This window comes from Lygodium microphyllum, chromosome 8, assembly GCF_053477565.2.
Source record: "Lygodium microphyllum isolate KBCC chromosome 8, Lygodium_microphyllum_v1.1.10, whole genome shotgun sequence".
Lineage (NCBI taxonomy): Eukaryota > Viridiplantae > Streptophyta > Polypodiopsida > Schizaeales > Lygodiaceae > Lygodium > Lygodium microphyllum.
Window position 1 is genome coordinate 153,625,311 of NC_141142.1, and position 17,185 is coordinate 153,642,495.

Below are 17,185 nucleotides of genomic sequence, written 5' to 3' on the forward strand. Positions count from 1 at the left end.
CTTAGGCTGATCCATATAGATCTCATCATGCAAGTCCCCATGTAGAAAAGCCGTCTTGACATCCATCTGATATAGATCTAAGTCAAGCTGTGCAACCAAAGCCAAGACTAAGCGCAGGGTGGTCATCTTAACCACAGGAGAGAAGACCTCATCAAAGTCCACACCATGTTCCTGCTTAAAACCCTTTGCTACCAATCTAGCCTTGTATGCCGGCTTGGGGTGTCCAGGGGTACTTTTCAGCTTGTACACCCACTTGCATGGCAAAGCCTTCTTGCCCTTAGGCAAGGCAACCAAATCCCAAGTCTCATTCTTATGCAAGGAGTCTATCTCAGACTGCATAGCCCTCTCCCAGGAGTGACTGTCACCCCTGCGCATAGCCTCATCATAAGTGAAAGGCTCTCCTGCATCTGTAACCAAAACATAATGCATAGAGGGCTGAAATCTGTCAGGTGGACGTCTATCTCTAGCAGACCGTCTCACCGCAGGCTCTGCTGCCTGTCTAACTACCTGTCCAACATCCTGGCCCTGTGGAGGAACTGCTACAGGCTGTACTACTGGCTGTGCTGGGGCTTTAGGCTCCTCCTGAAAGATCACTCTGTGGATCTCAACCACCTTCTCAGGCTGCCTGTGCATCTTGTCTTCATGGAAGACGACATCATGGCTGCGTACTATTTTCCGCGCCTGCGGATCCCATAGGCGATAGCCCATCTCTCCTGACTCACCATAGCCAAGGAATATGCATTTAATGCTCTTTGGATCCAATTTACTCCTCTTGTCCTTGGGCACATGGCAGAATGCCTCACATCCAAAGACACGGAGATGCGCATAAGAGGGTGGCTTACCAGCCCAAACTTCCTCTGCAACCTGGAAATCCAATCCACTGGAAGGCGATCGGTTTATGACATGCACTGACGTACTAACTGCCTCAGCCCAAAAACTCGGGGGTAGGCCTGCATGGCTAAGCATAGAGCGCACACGCTCCTGAATAGTCCTGTTCATGCGCTCAGCCAAACCATTCTGGGGTGGGGTATAAGGGGCGGTCAACTGACGCTTAATACCCCTGTCATCACAAAACTGCTCAAAAGCATGCGAGACATATTCTCCCCCATTATCTGTCCTAAGGCATTTCAGCCTATACCCAGTCTGGTTCTCAACAAGAGCAAGCCATCTCTGAAAAACTGCCAAGACATCGGACTTCTGCTTTATGGGATAAGCCCACACTTTCCTAGAAAAATCATCAATGAAGGTAACGAAGTACTTCGCGCCACCCATAGACATGCAAGGCATAGGCCCACAAACATCGGAATGCACCAATGCCAAGGGCTCACTCATGCGTGGCCTACCCGATTTCTTATGCGTAGACCTATTCTGCTTACCATAAAGACAATGATCACACGAGTCAAAACATGCATAATCCAAAGGCGGAAGATACTGCAAACCAGATAACATTTTCATTCCTTTCAAAGACATATGCCCCAAACGGGCATGCCAAAGTGATACATGTGGGATAGAGCCCACTGCCAAAACATGGTCTACAGAAGACCCAGATACAACAAGAGGATAGAGGCTGCCAGCCTTGGCGCCTCTAGCAAGCACAAGTCTGCCTTTGGTAATCTTCCAGGCAGAATCCCCAAAACAGACATGAAATCCTGCATCATCCAACTGTCCTGCAGACATAAGACTACGCGTAAGCGCAGGTACATGACGTACATCCCTGAGCAAAAAGGAACTGCCAGTGGAAAACTGCAACTGAATATCTCCACAGCCCACAATATCAAGAGACCTGTCATCTCCAAGTCTGACTGATCCAGATACAGTACGGTAAGAGTGAAACCACTCACGGTAAGGCGTCACATGGAAGGATGCACCTGAATCCAATAACCAGCACTGTGCATACATACTAGGTGTCTCAGTCAAGTGTGAAGCATCAGAAGAACTAGCTGCAAGTATAAACTCATCACCACCATCGGACTCTTCAGTCTGCGTGACATTAATTTCCTCAATCTTGACGTTGGACTTCGCAGGTACTATGCTGCGATCAGAGGACTTCTCCTGCACTTTATCTTTCCCCTTATCCTTGCGCTTCTCATTGCGCAACTCATGACACTGTGGTCTAATATGGCCCTTTTTCCCACAATGATGACAAGTGACATTTGCATTGTGTCCACGCGACTTACTACGCGACTTGCCACCACGAGATTTAGACCGACCCTTCTGCGAGTCACGGCCTCGGCCATTACCACGGTCATACCTGTCATTCCTGCCTCTAACTGTCAAAGCATGACTACCACGAGAGGCATCCAAGTTTTTGCGATTCACCTCTTCCTGAAGAAGAGCACTCTCAACATCTGCCAATTTTAGAGTAGCACTAGAGGCACAAAGAGCAGTGCGGAATACATCCCATGACTCATTCAGAGTTCCAAGCAAGAAAAGAGGAGTTACTTCCTCTCCAAAGGTGATATCCTGCGAAGTCAGGTTCTTCAGTATAGCATGGAACTGGCTCAAGTGAGCAGACATAGTCGCATTATCCTTCATGCGCAGATCCATAAGCTGCTTCAACCAGTACATCTGACTCGCCGGACTTTTCTTATCATAAAGATTCTTGATCTTATTCCATAGATCCCATGCACTCTGTGCTTCCTCAAATACATTATAATGTACCTGTTCAGTGAGAGACAATACAATCGTGGACTTGCATAGCTCATCAAGTTCAAGCCAGTCGTCAATGTCCATAGTTTCAGGCTGCTCCCCACTCAACCGAAGTGGCTTAATCTGAGATTTCTGCACCAAAACCTGCCATATTTGACTCTTCCAGTAAGAGTAGTTGGTACCATCCAACTTTGTAATGTTAAAGATGGCACTATCATGCGAAGATGACGCCATTATGCAGGCTGGAAATGCCCAAACAGTCCAAAACTGCTTGCTGTTTTACTGCAGAAACTGCCCAAAAATGACCAAAACGGGGTCCAAAGGGTGAGCAAAGTGTGCCAAAAGTTGCTGCCCACTTAGTACTAGGTGCGGTACACCAAATCAGGAAATTTCAGCATGAAAAGTACAACTCAGTCCACCAATAACTGCTTGCTGTAATAAATTGCAGGTATGCAGTCTAGAGAGCAAACTGTCCCAAAATAGGATCCAATGTCAAGCAAACAATGCTAGGTCCAAAGCCGGCATGAAACGGACATAAGCAAGGCCAATGACAGTGAAAAGAACATGAGCTCAACACCAAGCATGTCAAAATAACATCTGCCAGTGAAAGGCACACCCCCAGACACTCTAGGCAAAGTGTTCCTGTAACTGCCAAAACCTGACACAAATAGGTATCTGCTCAAAGAGAAAGATCCAAATATGAGACTCAGCTCATAAGCATCCTGTGAACCAAGAGTACATCAATGCATATCCATAAAGATCGGAGTATGATCCCAAAGTCTCAATGTGTATGTAGCTGCTCAAGACATAAACTGCTCCAAATACATGTAAGTGCTCCAATAGCATGCAACTGTCAAAGGTCAAGAAAGCATGTAAAATGCTCCCACTGGCACAAAAGGCGTATAAAGCGAGCTCAGAAGCTCAAACAACCCAAGAGAAAGCACCAGTGATAAGTGACCCTGTCAATGCATCAAGCGCATCCGAGAGAGCATGACATACATGAAGCACCGGTCGTATTAACCATGAAGCAATACATAAGCCCAAATAAGCTCTCGGTCAACTCAATGACATCCAAATAGCAACCAAGATCAGTGATCAAGTAAGCCGGGAATGCTCAAATACATCCAAATCCAAGCTCCAAATGTCGGTATGGCATACACGAACCAAATAGCATATGTCACGAACCAAAGCATGTAATGCAAAAGCCTAACTGTCAAGCAGAGACATGAGGCATAGGCGGTCCACGAGCATGCCGAGTCGGTCCAAATGCTAGTGAAGACGGAGCTAATGCGAAGCTCAAAAGCATCCCATAATCTCATACATATGCTCCAAGTCGTCCCCAAATGTCAGAGATATCATGCCAAAGCTCAAAGCATACATCCGGTATCGGTAGGTAAGTGCCAAAGCATGTAAAGTACCTTCAGCCCACTGTTATTCCAGCATGTATTTACTGTTCTAAACAGTAGATTTCAGCCCCAAATTCAAGCCAAAATCATGGTCAAACCAAATGCATACATCCCCAATACATCCGGGTAGGAAGTAGACCGCATACGGGCATCAAACAAGGTAACCGGAGTAGAGTATAAGCATTAAATGCCAATGCCAAGTGTGGCTGCCCTGTTTCCAGCACTGTATAACAGTAAATAACAGTCCCAAATCAGCCAATATTTCAAGCCAAAATCATGGCATAATCATGTGCATACATTCCCAAGGCACTAGGCATCATGTAGACCGCATACGGGCATCAAATAGCACAACCGGAATGGAGTATAAGCAACAAATGCTAATGCCAATGGTGCTGCCCTGTTTTCAGCCTGTTATGACAGTTTATGACAGTCCCAAATCTGAAGAAATCAGCCCCGAAAGATCAAGACCAATACCCAAAGCTTGAATGACATCAAACATGAAGTCTATAGCCCTCTTGATCAAGGTAGAGAGCAAGAAGCAATGGCCAAGTGTGGAGCTGAAGTAGATGAGTGCTCACAGCCTGGAAAAAATGATGCAATCTGCCCTGTTGGTGCTGAACTTGCTGTTGCTCCACATGGGCTGAAAAGGGGGTAATGGGGGGCTCAATGATGGCCCAAGGTAGGCACATACCAAGCCATGAAGGCCCAATGCAAAGGGGAGGGAAGATATGAGCTATGGAGCTCAAGAAGAGTGGCTGCCCTTTGTTCCTGCCCTGTTTCAATCTGAGAATACACTCAAATGCCTGCAAATGCTGAAGCAATACCTCAAGGGCAAGGCCCTGATGAAGCTCAAGAAGGCCAGGATGGAGCTCGGGAAGCCGGGGAGAGTCGGGAGCTCAAGAGGTCGGCTATGGCTGCCGGGATGGAGACCCAATGCGTGAAGCGAGTCGATGCGAAGGTCGGGAAGCACCGAGTCGAGCTCGAGCAAGAGAATGCCAAGCTCTGATACCAGTTGAAAGGTGAGAAGGATCGAAGCTTGCACGCGAGCTATGGCGGGAGAGCAAGAGCAAGAAAGAGAGAGACAAGAAATGGGAACTCCAACAGTCACAATGTGTGACCGGGCCTTCCTTTATTCAAACTGTCACTAAAAGAATAAAGAATAAAGTGACGTGACGGGCGCCCGCCACCTGCAGTGTGCAGTGGCGGGTACTGTCAGTGTAGTAATACACGGGGCGGCACGGCGGAGGCGCCTTTACCCCCAACAACTTGTTCCAATAAAAAGTTGAGAGAAGCACAAAAAAAAACCCATAAGTTTTTCATAGGTAGAACAGAAAGTGGTCCATCATCAAGTGGTAGATTGGTCAGTGTGGCAGTGATGAAAGATCTATAGTAGCCACTTCCTATTCTAGAGATAATACCCTCGAGGGAGGAAGAAAATATGCTTGTTGTAGGATCAAGAGTTCAATACCCTCCAATGGAAATTCTAACTAACTTAGCGGCAAAGATAGGATGTCTGCCATTTTCTATTACCATTTCTTTGGGGCACTTGCTTAATTCGGTCCCAACTTTTAAGAACCATTTTCTACAAATGATACAATAGAATCATCCTATACGAGTGGTATAATAAGTGGCAGCCCCTGACATTTATCGTCTTGTTGGAGGAAGACTAGAAGGTACAACATGAGCAGATTTCACCAGGACCCTTGTTGAATCCAACAATCCCAATAATCTTTGTCCTCAATGTCAAAACCAGTTAATCAACAATGTTCTAGTGGATAATGATTGAAGTTAATACACGGACACTACTAGTATATTAATACACAGGTGGCTAGGCACATGCATTAACTGGTTTTTCATAGTGATTGAGGACAGATTTCATAATGGTCTCAGATTTTTCATAAATTTTCCAAGTGTTGGAATGAGTTCCAGGTAGTGCAGGGCTGTGAGGTGGTTAGGTTAAAAAATCTGATTCGTAAATTTGATGTCAAAAGTGGGAGTAGGCAAAGACAAGGGAAGAGGAGGACCAAATGATGTGTATAAAGTGACTTGTGGAGGAGGGGGGAGGGGGGAAATGAAGGGGTGTGACATTAGAGGGCCCCAACCCCCAAAAATTGGTGTGATGGGGAGGGGGTGTTCTTTTTCAAAAAAAAAAAAAGATGGCATGGCCTGGTCAATGTGATGATTTAGGGAGAGGGAGACTATGGAGATTGAAAAAGAAGGCTATAATCTAATCATACTTGGCCAATGCTTGAATTTTTCACTCCATATCACTGGTCTCATATATGAAATTGGTGGCATGAGCATGGAGTTGCAAAATCAGTCTCTCTCTCCTCCCTCTCTCTTCTTAAAGGTTGTTTATGCATATACCATGATAGTGGAGACTGGTTGTTTGGCTTAAACCAGATTGATATGAGATCATGCTGATGATGTTGAGAAGTGATGACAAATTTGTTTTTTTGAGACTAATGACGGGTTCAGTGGCTGTCTAAAAAATCAATTCTTGACACCCGAAACCCAAAAAATGGCATTAAGTCTCTTTTTAATAGAAAATTGGATTCTTTTTTATATTTCATGATGCAAATCTTGTTCATATCTAATGAAAATTTGTTTGAAGCTTGGTTGCAATGTGTTTGAGGGATGTGTATGATAAAATGCAAAACCCCGTGTTTGTACGTGTGAGTTATTAATTTTTTAAAACTTGAAATGTGTGTTTTAAGAGAAAACATAATGTTTTATTGGTTTCAAAAAATCAAATCATGTTCATATGGGATAAAATTAAATGTGATAATGGATTAGAGTGTGAATCAAAATTTTTAATCAAAAAATAAAATAAAAAATATTTTGTGTCAAAAATTAAAAAAATAGAATTATATTTGTGCAAGTATAACAAAGATAAAGCATGAGGATTGGCCTCAATTTATCTCCATTTTTATGTTTTAGTACATGTTTATCGTTTTTTACATAAAGAAATACACATAAAATACCCTTTTAACCTACCCATCAAATGCAAAAACTTAAATGGCAAGGGAAAGGGGATTGTGGGAGTTATCATTTCAATTCTGCTTTTATGCATATTGTAGCACATAGAATTTTTTTGATTCAAGTCTTAAAAAGGACAGTAGCACTGGTTATCTCGGTGCTACCTTAGGAAACAAAGGAATATGCTAGATTGAAATCATGAAAGGGCTATTTGTGCACATCCACACTGATTGATTTATTAATTTACTTATTTTTACACTCAAAGTCATTCACCTTGCATCCACATTTTCATGCATGGTATTGAGAGAATTATCTCTTGGATGCATAGCACTTAATTTTGAATTATTGATCCATATTGAGTGTGAGGTTTCCTAAGTTGTAGGTCTAGTTTTATTGTTTCCTTTGGAGACTGATATGGTAAGTATTATATTATCTCTTGGAACATTATATTAAAAGAGAGGACTATGTTGTGTATGTGTTATATGTTGAAATTGTTAGATATGATCAATGCCCCACCCTCATTAGGTGCTACCAATGTTCCATGGTGCTCAAAGTTGTAAGGCCCCCATTATGAGGAGAAGCCATATGTGAGCCCAGACATTGGTTGAGTCCTGACTTGTATATTAGATGAGGGCTATGTGACCGGATGGCAAAAAGGTGACCGTTGTGGGTCTAATCTTTGGGTTAGACAGAGTGGTTAAGCTGGTAGCAACTCGAGGCGCATTGCATCGAGTTGCAGGGTAAGAAAGTTATCAGGGGCCCTAGCCAATGGTAAAGGGAATATTCCCTACAATATTCCCTAGCCAACTAGTGGAGGTGCACATGGAAGGTCAATAGACACATGGGCACATGGAAGGTCAACAGACACATGTGCATATGAAAGGTCAACAGACACATGTGCATATGGAAGGTCAACAGACACATGGGCACATGGAAGGTCAACAGACACAAGTGCATATGGAAGGTCATCCATCATGAACCCCTTCACAAGCTATAAAAGCTAAACCCCTTCATAGCTATCGATCATCCATCTTTCACCCAGTCAGAGTTGTTGTTCCAGCTAGCCTTAAGCTCTTCACCTATCTTTTGTCTAGATCGCCATCTAAGCTTCACACAGTGGAAGCGCACGGGTGGACAGAGCCATCTTTGTATCAGTTGTTTGAAGTTAAAGAATTTACTGATTCTTCTCTTATCTGTTGTGTACTCTCTATCTCTTTCTCAGATTCTGTTCGCTGAGCCGTGTAATATTTTACTTGGTATCAGAGCCCAGGGGGCTTTAAAGATCGGAGAGCGTGCAAGAGGCAAAGGCTTCAACAGCAAAGAGAAACTATGTCGACTTCCGGAAGCGGTGCACGAGGTGGTGTTGCTGTACCGGCTATTCAAACACTGAGGATTCGTCCACCAACCTTCAGCGAAGGCAAGTTAGATGGTACAAACTACACCTTGTGGAAGTTCAAAATTACAACTATCCTTGATTCTTATGAGCTTCTGGAGATTGTGCTGGGGGCTGACGTAGAACCACAGCGTACCCCCGACCCATCAAATCCTAGTGTGATGATTCCTCCGAATGCAGATCTTCTGCGAGCTTGGAAACGAAGGAATGCAGATACATTGTGTGCCTTAGTTACAAGTTGTTCTGACAGTGTTTTGACTTTGATTCAGTATACAACCAAAGCATTAGAGGCTTGGAATGTACTAAGGAGTCAGTATGAAACACGAAACCAAACAAGGATTCAAAACTTGGAGAATCAACTAGCAGCAGAGAAGTTTGCTGAAGGAGAGACGGTTGAAGCATTCATCATTCGGATTAAGAATCTGCGCGACCAGATGGCTGGTGCTGGGATACAAAAGACTAGTAAAGAGCTAGCTCGGAGGTGTCTTCGGATTTGTCCACAAAAGTTTGATGGACTAGTAACTGCCCTTAATACTCAGGTGAGACCTCAAGCTTTGACTTTTGAGGAGTTTTGTGCATTATTAATGGAGGAGGAGTTGAGGTTGAAAGCCCGAGAAGGAAGCAACAATGGAGATGCTGCATTCTCTGCCAATGTAAAAGGCAAAGGTGTTTCCTCCACCAAAAATGATGGTGACAAAAAGAAGAAGGGCGGCAAGAAGAAGTTTCAAGGAGAGTGCTTCTACTGCAAGAAGAAAGGACATGCAATTGCAGATTATCGTGTCAAGAAGGCAGATGAAAAGAATGGTACCCTTAAAAGTAAAGGGAAAGAGACAGCCAATACGGCTGAAGCAGAGTTGGAATTATTCATGGCGACCATTGAGGAAGTGTGCTCCTTGGCGCAAGAAGAATCTACCACTGACTCATGGGTGTTGGATAGTGGGGCCTCCCCCAACAAGAAAGATCTATACAGTTCTATGTAGCCTCTACAAGAATCCATCACTGTGACGGTTGGAAATGATGCTAAATGCCCTGCTGCGGGCACATGTACTATTTCTTTTGTTGCTGCAAATGGTGAAGTCAAAAAGCTTTCAAATGTGTTGTATGTTCCCGAAATCAGGAGAAATCTCTTTGCTGCCATAACTGATCTTGGTCATCAAGTAAGGTTCAAGAAGACAGGTGCAGAAATTATTGATAGTGCTGGCACAATTGTTGGCAAAGGAGAAAGAAGGAACAACCTGTATGAGCTAAGTGCTCTTACAGCCACCATTGGAGTGGGCACAAGTAAGCTTTGGCATGAAAGGTTTGGACACATCGGATTTGCAGTATTGAAGGATATGCAAAAGCAAGGTATGGTTGCTCACCTACCTACAATAACTGAATTGAAGGAACCATGTGAAGCTTGTATGATGGGCAAGCAACACAGAAAGGCATTTCCACAAGAAAGCAAGAATAGAGCACATGCTCCTCTAGAGTTGGTGCATGTTGACTTGTGTGGTAAGATGCCTACACAGGCCTTGGGGAGATCTTCTTATTTTATGTTGATTGTCGACGACTACAGTAGGAAGATGTGGGTGTACTTCCTTCGTGATAAGGCTCAAGCTTTTGGTAAGTTTAAAGAATGGCTAATACTTGTTGAGAATGAAACAGGGAAAAGTGTGAAGAAATTTAGAACAGATGGTGGTGGTGAGTTCAACTCAAAGGAGTTTGAAGGCTTTTGCAAGAGCAAAGGGATCAAGTGTCAATTGATGATGCCTCACTCACCTCAGCAGAATGGTATTGTGGAATGCAGGAATCGCACCATTGTGGAGATGGCAAGATGCATGCTAAAGGGCAAGGGATTGCCTAACCATTTTTGGGCTGAAGCTGTTAATACTGTAGTCTACATTCTAAATCGGAGCTATACAAAGGCTCTCAAGGGAAAAACACCTCATGAGGCTTACACTGGTAAGAAACCATCTGTCTCACATTTCAGAATTTTTGGATGTGAATGTTATGCACATGTTCCAGATGAGAAGAGAAACAAGTTACAACCAAAAAGCAGAAAATGTATCTTCTTGGGTTATAGTGATGAGCAGAAGGCTTACAAATTATATGACCAAGAGGCAAAGAAGATCATTGCGAGCCGTGATGTGGTGTTCAAGGAGGAGCCGCATACAGTGGAGGAGGAGAAGGCAAGTTCTTCCACTTTATCATCAAGCGAAGAAGTAGTCCACTATGAACCTGTCCCAAGAGCTATCCCTATCCTTAAGGAGGAGGAAGCATCATCTTCAGATGATGAGGAAAAAGTTCACCAACCTGACATCACCCCACTGGAAAAGCCATTGCCGTGCTGGGTGAAGCAGCTCTATGACCACAATAATCCTATGCCTGCATCTGTTGAGGAGAAGGCAGATGGACCAAGGAGGTCTCAGAGAATAGAGGAGCAACGGAGGGCTTCTGCTCACATAGTCAATATGGCCTTGATGGTTGAGATTATGAGAGAAGTAAAGGAGCCAACTGATTTAGAAGAAGCACTTGCAAATCCATCATGGAAGGCTGCTATGTAGGTGGAGTATGACAGCATAATGAGGAATGACACTTGGGAGCTAGTGGATCGACCAGCAAAGCGGAAGGTTATTGGCACCAAGTGGATCTGGAAGGTAAAGTACAAGGCTGATGGTACCTTAGAAAAGTACAAAGCTCGACTGGTTGCCCAAGGATTTTCACAAGTTGAAGGGTTTGATTTTCAAGAGTCATTTGCCCCAACTGCCAGAATGACCACTATTCGCACGGTCCTTGCAGTGGCTGCCCACAAGAAGTGGCCAGTGTACCAAATGGATGTTAAGTCAGCGTTCTTAAATGGTGACCTCAAGGAGGAGGTTTACATGGCTCAGCCACTAGGGTTTGAGGCCCCCCATTCTGAGAACAAAGTGTGTAAATTGAAGAAGGCATTGTATGGGCTGAAACAAGCCCGCAGAGCATGGTACCAGTGGATAGATAGGTTCTTTTCAAACCTAAACTTCAAAAGATGTGCCTCAGATGCTAACTTGTATGTTTACAGGGATGGTAAAAAGTCTGTAGTGATTGTCCTATATGTGGACGACCTTCTTATTACAGGTGACTATGAAGATATGATCAACCAAACTCGAAAGGCTTTGAGTTCTGAGTTTGAAATGACAAACTTGGGCTTGCTGCACTATTGTTTGGGGATTGAAGTCTGGCAAGAGCCAGGAAAGATCTTCATCTCTCAGAAGAAGTATGCATGGGAGATCTTGAAGGCATTTGGCATGACCGAGTGCAAGGAGATAGCTACACCTATGGAGGTGAATGTAAAGTTATCCGTCGAGGGTACATCAGCACTAGCAAACATTGGGAGGTATAGGAGGTTCTGATCTACTTGTGTAAGACCAGACCAGATATCAGTTTTGATGTTGGTGTTTTGACTAGGTTCTCAAACAAACCTCATGAGAGTCATTGGAAGGCTGGGATGCGGGTGCTCAGATACTTGAAGAAAACTCTTGACTATGGTATCACATACAGTTTCAGAACTTCTCTTGTGCGGAACTGTGACTCAGATTGGGCAGGAGACATTAATTCCAGGAAGTCAGTTTTTGGTTATTGTTTCTCTTTGGGTTCAGGAATTTTCTCTTGGATTAGTAAGAAGCAACCAATAGTGGCATTGTCTTCTACCGAAGCAGAGTACAAGGAAGCTTGTTTTGCTGCATGTGAGGCCGTATGGTTGAGAAGGATTCTATGGCATATGGGAGTGCAAGATGAAGAACCAACTGTGCTGAGATGTGACAATCAGAGTTGCATCGCCATTGCCAAAAATCCAGTGTTTCATGCACGCACCAAACATATAGAGATCCAGTATCACTATGTGCGTGATTTGATGGAGGATGGGATAGTGGAATTGGTCTACTGTCCAACAGAGGAGAATGGAGCAGATATCTTCACCAAAGCACTTATGAAGGATCTGCTTCAAGTTCATCTTCAGAGACTCGGCATCGGGCCGAGGAGATAGTTCACCTATGGGTGGACATTGAGGGGGGGTGTTAGATATGATCAATTCCCCACCCTCATTAGGTGCTACCAATGTTCCATGGTGCTCAAAGTTGTAAGGCCCCCATTATGAGGAGAAGCCATATGTGAGCCCAGACATTGGTTGAGTCCTGACTTGTATATCAGATGAGGTCTATGTGACCGGATGGCAAAAAGGTGACCGTTGTGGGTCTAATCTTTGGGTTAGACAGAGTGGTTAAGCTGGTAGCAACTCGAGGCGCATTGCATCGAGTTGCAGGGTAAGAAAGTTATCAGGGGCCCTAGCCAATGGTAAAGGAAATATTCCCTACAATATTCCCTAGCCAACTAGTGGAGGTGCACATGGAAGGTCAATAGACACATGGGCACATGGAAGGTCAACAGACACATGTGCATATGAAAGGTCAACAGACACATGTGCATATGGAAGGTCAACAGACACATGGGCACATGGAAGGTCAACAGACACAAGTGCATATGGAAGGTCATCCATCATGACCCCCTTCACAAGCTATAAAAGCTAAACCCCTTCATAGCTATCGATCATCCATCTTTCACCCAGTCAGAGTTGTTGTTCCAGCTAGCCTTAAGCTCTTCACCTATCTTCTGTCTAGATCACCATCTAAGATTCACACAGTGGAAGCGCACGGGTGGACAGAGCCATATTTGTATCAGTTGTTTGAAGTTAAAGAATTTATTGATTCTCCTCTTATCTGTTGTGTACTCTCTATCTCTTTCTCAGATTCTGTTCGCTGCGCCGTGTAATATTTTACAGAAATGACGCATTCTGGGACTAATCCCTGGGGTATAGGAGAGTGGTAGTGGGGCCACATCGATAAGCTAGAGGGTGCTTCCTTCGTTTGTGTTACGAGGTGCTAGTTACCAATATATTTGTGTACTCCTTTTTCTTGGAGTCAAGAAGGGCATCACATTAGACTACAATCTAGAGATGGTATCTGCAAATGTGTTCTTTGAAAAAATCACTTTATACGTCTATACTACTCCTAGCCATGAGGTTGTGGGGTTGCTTTGTTGAGTATAGGAGGCTTGGCTAGAGCCCTAAAGCCAGTGTTATGCTCATTTTTGGTCCCGATAAGTGGTGCATTTGTTGAGATTTTCTAATAAGTGATGATATTCAAATCTTGGTTAATTAGGGACTAGTCAGTCAGTTTATGCCAAAGAGTATTATGATAGATCCATTATTTCTTGATAAACACTATCAAGCTAAGATCCAAAAACAAGAAAGAGTCGAAAGGGCTAAATGGCAAGCCGAAATCATTAGGAGGTAATCCCCTCAATGTAGTAGTTCAATACCCCTACAAGGGAGAGGTCTCAATGACCATAGTGCCACAAATAGTTTATTATAAGTTGAAGATAACATTCATTACAATTTTTGGTACTTTTTTGTACCATGTGATGGCTTTTGGTTTGTGTAATGCTCATGGGTCTTGGTAAAGAATGATTGACAAGACGTTTGTCGATATATCTCTTGAAGAGTTGAAGGTGTTCATAGATGATTTGGGGGTAGCTACCATGACTCATCAAAGATAGTTGATTGTTCCATGCACATGCTTTGAGTGATGTCATGAGTATTGCATAGCATTGAATCCTCGGAAGTGTGCATTTGGGTGCCTTATGGTTTTCTATTAGGTCATGTTGAGAGTGCGGCTAGTATTGCCACCGATCTTGAAAAGGCGGTTTTCGTTGTGGCCCTAAGCCCACCCACTTGCCCTAGGAAAGTTCATAGTTTTGTTTCATTTGTCATAGATAGTATCGTCATTTCATTAATGCATTGGCTAAACATTCGTTACCTTTGACAAATCTTTTATCTCACATCCATATTTTTGAATGGATTAAAGCATGGAAAGTGGTATTTAAAGATGTTAAAATGGAATTATCCAGAGTACTGCTTTTAAAAGTTTCAACAAGGGGTGAAATTTTTATATATTCAAGGCTGTGACAAGGCATAGTATTAGTTATTACCTATTCCAAATTTGGGAGACATAGCTTTATCATCCCATTGCATTCACAATCCGAAAGTTTGAAATTTCATAGCTCCATTACAATTATTTGGAGAACGTTTGCTTTGGCTATGGTGTTCACCACCAAGAAGTTCAGACACCATATTCTTTATAAGAAGGTGATGTTCTTCATTAAGGTAGAAGGATTATGCTTATTATTGAACAAGCTTCAAGCCCCTAATCACCTAGTTGAGTGGTTGATCTCTTTGCAGGAGTTTGACTATGAGATTAAGAGCGAGCCACCAAAGCTATAGGGTATTATAGAGTGCCTAGTAGATTTTGGCAAGCCTAAGGAAGAGTGGGCTGATATTAGTGACTATGAGGATTTATGCAAAATTTATTCATCCTTTATTTCGTCATGATATGCATCTATCATGCATTATCTATCAACAAGCAACCTAGTGGAAACTCTCCTAAACTCGAGAAGAGGAAGATTAAGCAGCAAAAGCACTTTGCTTTTCCATAATAGTAGGTATCTTATATAGAAAATGTGTGGATGAGATTTATCGTCGTTGTGTGGTGACTGATGAGGTACCCTTTATTCTAGAGCAATATGATGATTTAGCATGTGGAGGCCACTTTGCTAGACGGCTCACTGCCCAAAAAGCTTTAGGTGTTGGCTATTGGTGGCTAATGGTTTTTCAAGATGCTTTTGTATATGTTAAGCATTGTGATGTTTGCCAAAGACATGATGCTAAGGAAAATTGCAAGTGGCTACTTAATCCTATTCTTGTAACTTTGTCCTTTGAGAAGTGAGGCATCAATTTTGTTGGACCTATGTATCCTTTGTCTACTACTGGAAGTGTTATATCATTGTGGTGACATATTACTTTACAAAATGGTCTAAAGCTCGAGCTACAATGAAGGATAATGCCAATGAAGTAGCTAGTTTCATTATGAAATAAATTATCTACCATTTCGGTCCCCCTAAAGAATTGGTGTCCGCGATCGTGGGACACACTTTTCAAATAAGGTCATTGAAGCCTTGATTAAAGCTTTGAAAATTAAACATAATAAAGACACCCCATATAATCCCCAAGAGAATGGACAAGTAGAGAGTACCAACAAGTAGCTTATAGGGATTTTATCCAAGACTATATCTGAGGGTAAGCATGACTAGGACAAGAAACTTCATGTGATTGTTTGGCCTTATAACATGATGTTTAAGAGAGCAACATCCCACATCCCATATAAGTTGATATATAGAGAAGAGTGTGTCTTGCCCTTGGAAATTGAGTTACTCACTGTGAGGTTTGCGCTAAACTATTCTTTGGGTGAAGACAAATCATTACAAGAAAGGTTGACCTCCTTAGCACATCTTGATGAGATTTGATTGCAAGCCTTGTTATATCAAGAGGCAGAGAAAAATAGGATGAAAGTGCTTCATGATCTTTGTGCTAAAAGATATAAATTTGTGAAGGGATAGTTGGTCCTATATTATGGTACACATTGCGAGTTATTTCTAGGTGAATTGGAATCCAAATGGGATGGCCCTTATAAGATTGTTTATATAGGAAAGAATGACTCTATAGCCTTTTAGCATATTTGTAGAGGGGGTAGAGTTAAAAATGAAGTAAACTTTAATAAGTTGAAGCCCTATTATGTGTAGGTACTTGGTACCTTTGCAATTCTTCCAAGATCTAGCTTGAACTTGCAGTAGGTGCTAAGGCAATCGAATGGGCAGAATCATTACTTATTTGGAACATTCGTATTTAGAGCAGTGTTACTACCAAGGTCGAGTGATCTAGTAGAGTAAGGGTTATCATATTACTGAGTAACAAGATGAATCTTTCATGTGGGATATAAAGGTCTACTGCTACCATTATCATAGGGTTTTTATTAGCATCCCTATTGAGTTTAGTGAGGAAGGAGTGATTGTACTTGTTGTACCTCTTGACTTTGACTACCATAAGTATGAGTAGGCTAATCGGTATGGCATGGTCTATAAATGAAGCGTGGGTATATATTTTGTATTTTGACGGAGCTTCACACGAGGACCTACTAAGCATGCGAGTGTTAGTATGGTTATTAAAGACCCCCCGACGTAAATGGGAGTTCATTTAGGCACCGGTTTTACTAATAATATGGTAGAATACAAGACTTTACTCATGGGATTGAATATAGCCAATGTGGAGGTATCTATCATTTATTGGTAAAAGTGTTGGGGTAAAAGGCCCTTGGGCCTTCCCGTGTACAATAACCGCCCATATTCTTTATTCATATATATATATGAAAGTGCAATAAGGATGTCATAACATTGTTGACAACACCTACATTGTGTGTGCTCTTCTCTCCCGCATCTCCTGCATCCCTTTCAACTAATATTAGAGCCACTCCTTTCGCAAGCTCTTCCTAGCATCTACACGAGGTATGAGATCTTGTTCTCTCTCATTCATTTCAGTCCACATAGGTACAGCAGGGTTTACAGGTTGGGGCAGCCATTGATGAGCTTCCCCCTTGAAGCTTGAAGCTTTCCGCCTTGCTTGGCTTGTTGAGGCTTTGTTTGGGCCTTCATTGGCACCTATTGAGCCCCCTTGTGGCACCCTTGAGCCCCCCCTTCATAAAAAACGTGATCAGCCCCCTTCAGGACAGTTTGTGCCATTTTTTGGCAGGCCTTGGACAACACGTGATCATTCTCCAGCTCCCCCACCCACTTGGCTACTCATTGGCACTTGATCTTGGTCCATTGGACCCCCCCGACACTTGGCATTTTACTT